The sequence below is a fragment of the Nicotiana attenuata genome, unplaced genomic scaffold (genome assembly GCF_001879085.1).
Source record: "Nicotiana attenuata strain UT unplaced genomic scaffold, NIATTr2, whole genome shotgun sequence".
NCBI lineage: Eukaryota > Viridiplantae > Streptophyta > Magnoliopsida > Solanales > Solanaceae > Nicotiana > Nicotiana attenuata.
Genome location: NW_017673854.1, coordinates 34,977 through 41,429, shown reverse-complemented (window position 1 = coordinate 41,429; position 6,453 = coordinate 34,977). Strand labels below are relative to the sequence as shown.

Sequence of the window (6,453 nt, the reverse complement as noted above, 5' to 3'; positions counted from 1 at the left end):
AATAAATTATAATAACACTAAAATTTAAATAAATCACAAAATAAAATTATTAATATTATAACTTGTCCAACAGGCTAATAATATCCATAAAAGTAAATGTTCTACCCCAAGTGCATAAGTTTAATACATTACAAGATAGTAAGTTTCAAAATGTTGACAACAAAAGATTCCTAGAACATTCATCTATAGCAATTCAAAATTCATTTTAAGTAAGGTCCACATCTTCATTGCCTTCATCTTCTATTTCTTGATCTACTCCACCTACAAAAGAGGATAAATAAAGTCATTACCTTTCATCTGGAATGCCTAGACTAAATAAATTGATCAAAAGAGAAAAAGAAAATAATGAACATACAAGATGTTAGTCATGAGCCAAGCTCTTCTATAGAAACACATTACCTAGACCCAAATTTGGACGTTAAATGTACATGCAAGCTACTAAAAAAGAACAACATATCAAATTAATCACATTATAGGATAAAAGGAAAAGAAGTCAGTTTGCACAAATTTCTTTTGTGACCACTAGCTAATTCCTGATTTCATATCAGGACATACTTTGCTCAGAAGCCTGTACAGGAAAGAAACATGTGTTACCAACATTACCATCTCGATTCAGAATATATGTGTTTTCGTACTAAAACGGAAAGAAAGAAAAGACATCTCATGTGTAGAAGTGCAGAAATGTGTATCTCAGAAGCATCAGTGCAACAAAATTTAGTATCTTTTAAGCAATATGAACTCAAGTTCCATTTTAGGCATGTAACTTCTTGGCTTTAAAACCAAAAAGACATAGAGATACATGGATTTGCTCTTACTTTAGATGAAGAAACATACAATGACAAAATAAACTATTTATAGCCGAGGATAAGCTGATCCTTTAATACCAATGCAGGTTGCATTCATTCAACCAAGTGATGAACGTTATGTACTAACGGGTGCACAACATCAATACGGCATGTAACAGACCCTCAAAATGCTTTTCATTTTCTTTAGCAGTGGTTACATAAAAGATCAAAACTGCAAATGCATTGATACATTCATGATCTCACATGCTAGTAATCTTTAAAGATATCTACATCTAAAATAAATTTCAGCAGACCACTAAAATGGGTGGGTGAAACCAAGGAGAAAAGTTTACCCGTAGAGTGTCCAATTCTGGTCCCTCCAACGCATCAAAGTATCGATGTACAGGGATATTTTCTCTCTCTCCAGTATTGGACAAAATATTATGTGGGAGATTTTGTGGTGGAAAATTCTACCATGCCAACAAAGTTAAAATTCTCAATGGCTCAAATATAATAAGGAAAAGCAACTCATTAGAAACACACATTCAAATATGAATGAAACTATTTTAACAGAATATCAACTTTTAGATGTCAAGACATATAACTGATGTTAATCATCACAAACTCGCAGAACAATTAAAACAAAACAAGAAACATGCAAATCAATCTAATCTTTAACTAACGACTTGATATAAAGAATAGGTCAAGACACTCCTAACCTTAACTTGCACAGTGAAGTCTCTAGGATTTATGTTATTATAACCTGACTATGAACACTCAGTCAAATGCTGAACAAGCAGCTTTACCATCTCTTCTCTCGACCTAAAATAAAGAAGGAGGGTGTTCTGAGACAGTTTCAGATTGATCCGTCAAGAAGCAATAAGTATAGTGCATTCACTTAGATAACTTGTGACATAAAATATTCGTCCGAAAAGAGATTATCACTATAAGTATAGTGCATTCTACATTCTAGTAGGTACTCACCATGAAAAATGTTATAGATTAGAAGAAATCAGAATTTTGTACTGATAAGAAATTGGAGATAGGATGTACTGCAGAAAGAAAAATTAATATGTTAACTAAATTTCTATTTAAGAGTATAAAGCATAGCTGTGTCAAATTAAAAGAGAGATTTGAAGAGGGAGATTTAAATTAAGGGGCTTCCACCACAGGTACTGCTACTCCCTGTTGTCTTCGGGCCTGCTTAATCCGATCCATCGATAAATAACATGTCATAAATGGACAATTCATAGATAATTAGTACTATGATCTCACAAATCATATACATTAAATTAATTTGGATGCTAATAGTAGTTGAAATTCGTGGATTATAAGTTACTCCTATTTAATTTTCATTTCTTCGATTTACTGTTTGCTTCCTAATAATATTACTACATTAATTTAAAACAAATTATCATAACCTATCATATAATTGCAGATCTTTCGACCTGAGTTGTTGTAAATTGCTTCAACTTTGTAGACTTAGATTTAAAAATTGATCTAATAAATACTCTGGTGCGTGTAGTGTTCATGACTTAATTACCTGACAACGATGAACCAGTTTAAGAATCCGCTGTTCTGTCGGAAGTACTGAACCCTCTGGCGAACCCATTGGCATTGGAGACATTGCCGGTCCATTACCAGCTGTATCAAATACTATTATTAGCAGAGAAATTATGCATCACTAGAGAAAATATTGAATAAAGATAATCTATAAACACTTGTAGTACAAGTGCAATATGCATACCGACTTATAATTTGGATAGTCCATGTCTCAAAATCACGTTAATTTACTACCTTCGTTTCATTTATATTCCGCCAGTGTTGATTGAAAATGAAGTTCAAGAAAGAAAGACTTTTGACTCATATCAAAAGTATCTTTAGAAGTTGTGGTCTTATATGCCGTGATATTTCTATGTTTAAAGGAGCATGCATGTCATTAAGGATATAGTATAAACTAAACAAGTTAAAAGTTAAATATAAAAGGGCTGCCCAGCAGTTGGTCAATCAACTTTGAGAGAGAGGGTTAGCAAATCCAAAACATGGGATGCCCAATATGTGGAACATGAAGAAGAGGATTGGGTGGATAAAGATGATGGGCAATCTACTGACTATGAAGCTCAAGAGAGTGACGAGGAAGACATGCTTTCAGTTGGCTTACCAACAATGACAAAAAAAGATAATGTTTCTATTTCCAGTCAAAAAAGCAAGCTTAACATGAATGCACCAGCATTTATTCCCAGGAATTCACCAGGTGGTACATTGATTCTTGAAACAGTAACACCATCATATGCTGGGCAACAACTACTTGGTACAAGCACTTTAGGTGATAACATGCTGCAAAATGCAGTAACTCCTAAAACTGGGCAGCAGCACCTATTCCAAAACAAGCAAGCTGTTATTGCTTTTGACGACCAAAATGCAGCAACAATAACAAAAGCAGTAACGCCTATCAAGGCTGAACAACAGCAACATCCAGGTCATGAACTAAAGCTTTCAACTACTGGTCCGCAGCAGGATGTTCCCAGCACTACTAAGGCATTAATGCATATTAAGGCTGGGCAAGAACAGTAGATTGCAGTCATTCAACGAGGTGCAGAAATGACTTCACAAAAAGAACAACAGCAGCAGATTACAACCACGCCAACTGCTGCAGGATCGAAGTCAAAATCTGGACAACAGCAGCTGGATATATGCAAACCAGTAATCTCTTTGGAGGATAGAAAGCTACTGGAAGCTTTGGTAAGCTCTAAACCCCTAAACTCCTCATCTCAAGTTGTTAGCACTGGAAATGTAACTAAGAACAAAAATAAGATGCAAGTCCTACAACAAAAACAAAACACTACAGCCTTGGCAAATACACAACATGGAAATGCATTGATGACACATGACCTCGTCGACAATTTTCCACATCCACTGAATGTGGGAAGAGATATGCATGAGGAAGGAGAAGAAGATGCAATTTTGCAACAATACCGGGCAGAGGCAGCAAGAAAAGGTGATTTATCACCTATGCATAGTGGAAAAACTAACAAGGCTCATACAAGAAAGAAGAGTTGGGATGAAAAGGTAAAGGAGGAACTAAACATTAGATGACCTCCAATAAGAATTGCAAAACAAAAACAGGTCGTCCCAACCACGTCAACAAGGTCCAACAAGAAGGTCAGAATGCCAGTTTATTACAAGAAGATATTCAAGTAAGCATGTGAAGCAGCAAATGCATTTTGTGGACATATTGGATGTTTATAAACGATGCAATTCAAATCGACCGTCTGATGGGATAAAGATACAAGTGGGAAGTGCATAGCTATTAAATTGTTCAAAAACTAGCAGTATTTACTTGATGCAAGGAAGTAAGAGAGCCAAACTCATTTCAATTCTCATCCAGAGGCAAGGATATAGCTGTATCAGTTGAGTTTTTATTTTTATTTTTCCCCTTTAAGTGATGGAGTAGTTTTTAAAGAAAGAGTGGTTCATTTCTTCCAGTTAAAAAACAAAGATTTATGCAATTCTAAAAATGAACTCATAATGTAGATATCAAGTGAAGGATGGAGAGAAATCTTTTAGCAAGTATCACCTTTGATTAAAAGAGTGCATCTCTTTAGCTTCCGTCCTTTGAGATCTTACAACGAAACCCCCATTAATGTCATAGATTTTCATCAGACTCAAAACAAATACAAATTTCAATTACCTTTCCCTGTAGAGAACAGGATACTCTCTTCGAACCAAAACGAAGAGAATTGCATTCACCAAACTCCACAACCTAATTTAAACTACTGGTGCAGAACTTACTGATTGTCAAAACATGTAAACTCCAAAAATAAACTTCAACTCAAACAATATTAGAAAGCAAATCAAGAGATAAATCAATTCTTTAGATAAAACTGCACAACTACTGCAACTTTTAGAGAATTAACAGTCGACAGAAAGTATACAGAAACTGAGCAACATATCAGGGGAGCACATATTCAAACTCAAAAACACAGTATATTCAGCCAAAAACAAGAACATGCAGTCCAAATTGAGAAATAGATTCATACAATTGGTAAATACAGAGAGAGAAGAAAGGTGCTTACCACTCGATTTCTCAGCCGAGTTCACCCGAGAAGGAGATTACGAAGAGCAGCAGCCTAGCGCGGCCTCGACTCGATTTGCTGATGAGGTCTCTTTGAAGGAAAAAGAATTACCGCAGAAGTAACACGATTGTTGACGATCTGCAGAAGTATAGAAGCCCTAAAAAGCTAAGCTTGGTCTCTTTAAATCAATAGCGGAATCAGGCAGTGATGCAAATCTCGATCCCAATCGCGAAGAGAGCTCTTGAATCCCGCAAACAACTCTCTAATTCGCTATATTTTGGAATTTTGAGGTCTTTTTTGACTGATTTTCGCGGATTTTGATCTGATTTGAAGGTGATTTTGGGAGTAACTGGAGGAGCAATTTTGGAGGAGACCCGCCTTTGATTTATTAGGTATTTTTAGGGGTTTAGTGTATTTCATATTTTATTAGGTATAAAACTAAAAAAAAAAATAGATGGTCGGTCCTTCCATTTTAGCGGGTATTAAAAATTTGGGTGAAAAAAAAAGAGGGAATTAATAACCGTAACAATAGAGATAACCGTTAATATAGATTGATTTATTGTTACGGTTATATAAAACGTTGCCATATATACCCCTATAGGAACGGGTTTTAGACTATGGCAACGGTTCAGTTACTAAGTGTTCCGGTAGTTCCAATAATTATTAGTAGCGGTTAAAACCGTAACAGTAGACCACCTATAGCAACGGTTACAAAACCGTAACATTCAAAAGCGTTGCCATAGCTCCAATTTCTAGTAGTGATCACTCAAAGTGGAAAATGATTTTCGTGCCAAAATTAATTTCATTTTATCCAATTTATGGGGGTGGCTTGAGGTAGTGAAAAAGGAAAAGAAAGGGCTAAGTGAAAATCAGATCCTGTATCTTCACGATGTGAAATACGAATTATATGTTGAGCTCTCAATTAATCCTTATATATTCTTATAATTTTACTTCTTTTATTTTTACAAAGAACTAGAAGTACTCATAAGATTCTACTACAATTATAATAATTTTGTCTGTTTGATCCAATTATTGTTACAATTATTACATATTTTTATTTGGGAAACTCCCCTTCTTGCTCTTTGGGTGACTCGAACTCACAACCTCTTGGTTGGAAGTGGAGGGTGCTTACCACTAGAGCAACCCCCTCTTTTCAAATTGTAGTCCTGGAGAAAATAATTAATTTTTCTTTATCTATTGATAAATCACGGAGGAGTTAGGAAAGTACAATAATGGGGATTTCTTTGAATATATTTGTGAAAGATTTTTTTATATATTTTGTGATAGATGTTTAACGAGAAAAAGGAGAAAAGAAATTTCAAACTAAACTTATAAGATCAAAGAAAAAGTCAATAGGACACATTAATAAACAAAGTAAAGAAAAAAAAGAAACAAAGAGTCCTCAAAAGTGAGCTAGGCTAGATTTGAACCCCCATCATTTGGGTGAAAATGGCGGTGCCTTGCCAGTGTCACCTTGATGCTTTTTGTTATTGAGGGTTGCCAATATTTGTATATATTCCTTCTATATATACATCGATGTATACATACTATTGCATAGTCTCGGCCAAAACTTGCGGGTGGTGTACCACCCA

General features: G+C 35.0%; 1 long non-coding RNA gene across 4 annotated transcripts; it reads right to left on the bottom strand.

Annotated features, from left to right (window-relative positions):
* Window positions 1-29: 29 nt before the first annotated feature.
* LOC109217455 lies at window positions 30-5,263 on the bottom strand. Of its 4 annotated transcripts, none has more exons than XR_002066643.1 (5): window positions 4,862-5,263; window positions 2,329-2,429; window positions 1,505-1,607; window positions 1,139-1,255; window positions 30-261 (listed from the first exon to the last, which is right to left on the bottom strand). It is a non-coding gene; the product is annotated as an uncharacterized LOC109217455 (long non-coding RNA). The 4 variants fall into 4 exon arrangements; XR_002066642.1 differs by having other exon boundaries at window positions 1,139-1,206; XR_002066644.1 differs by lacking the exon at window positions 1,505-1,607.
* Window positions 5,264-6,453: the final 1,190 nt, after the last annotated feature.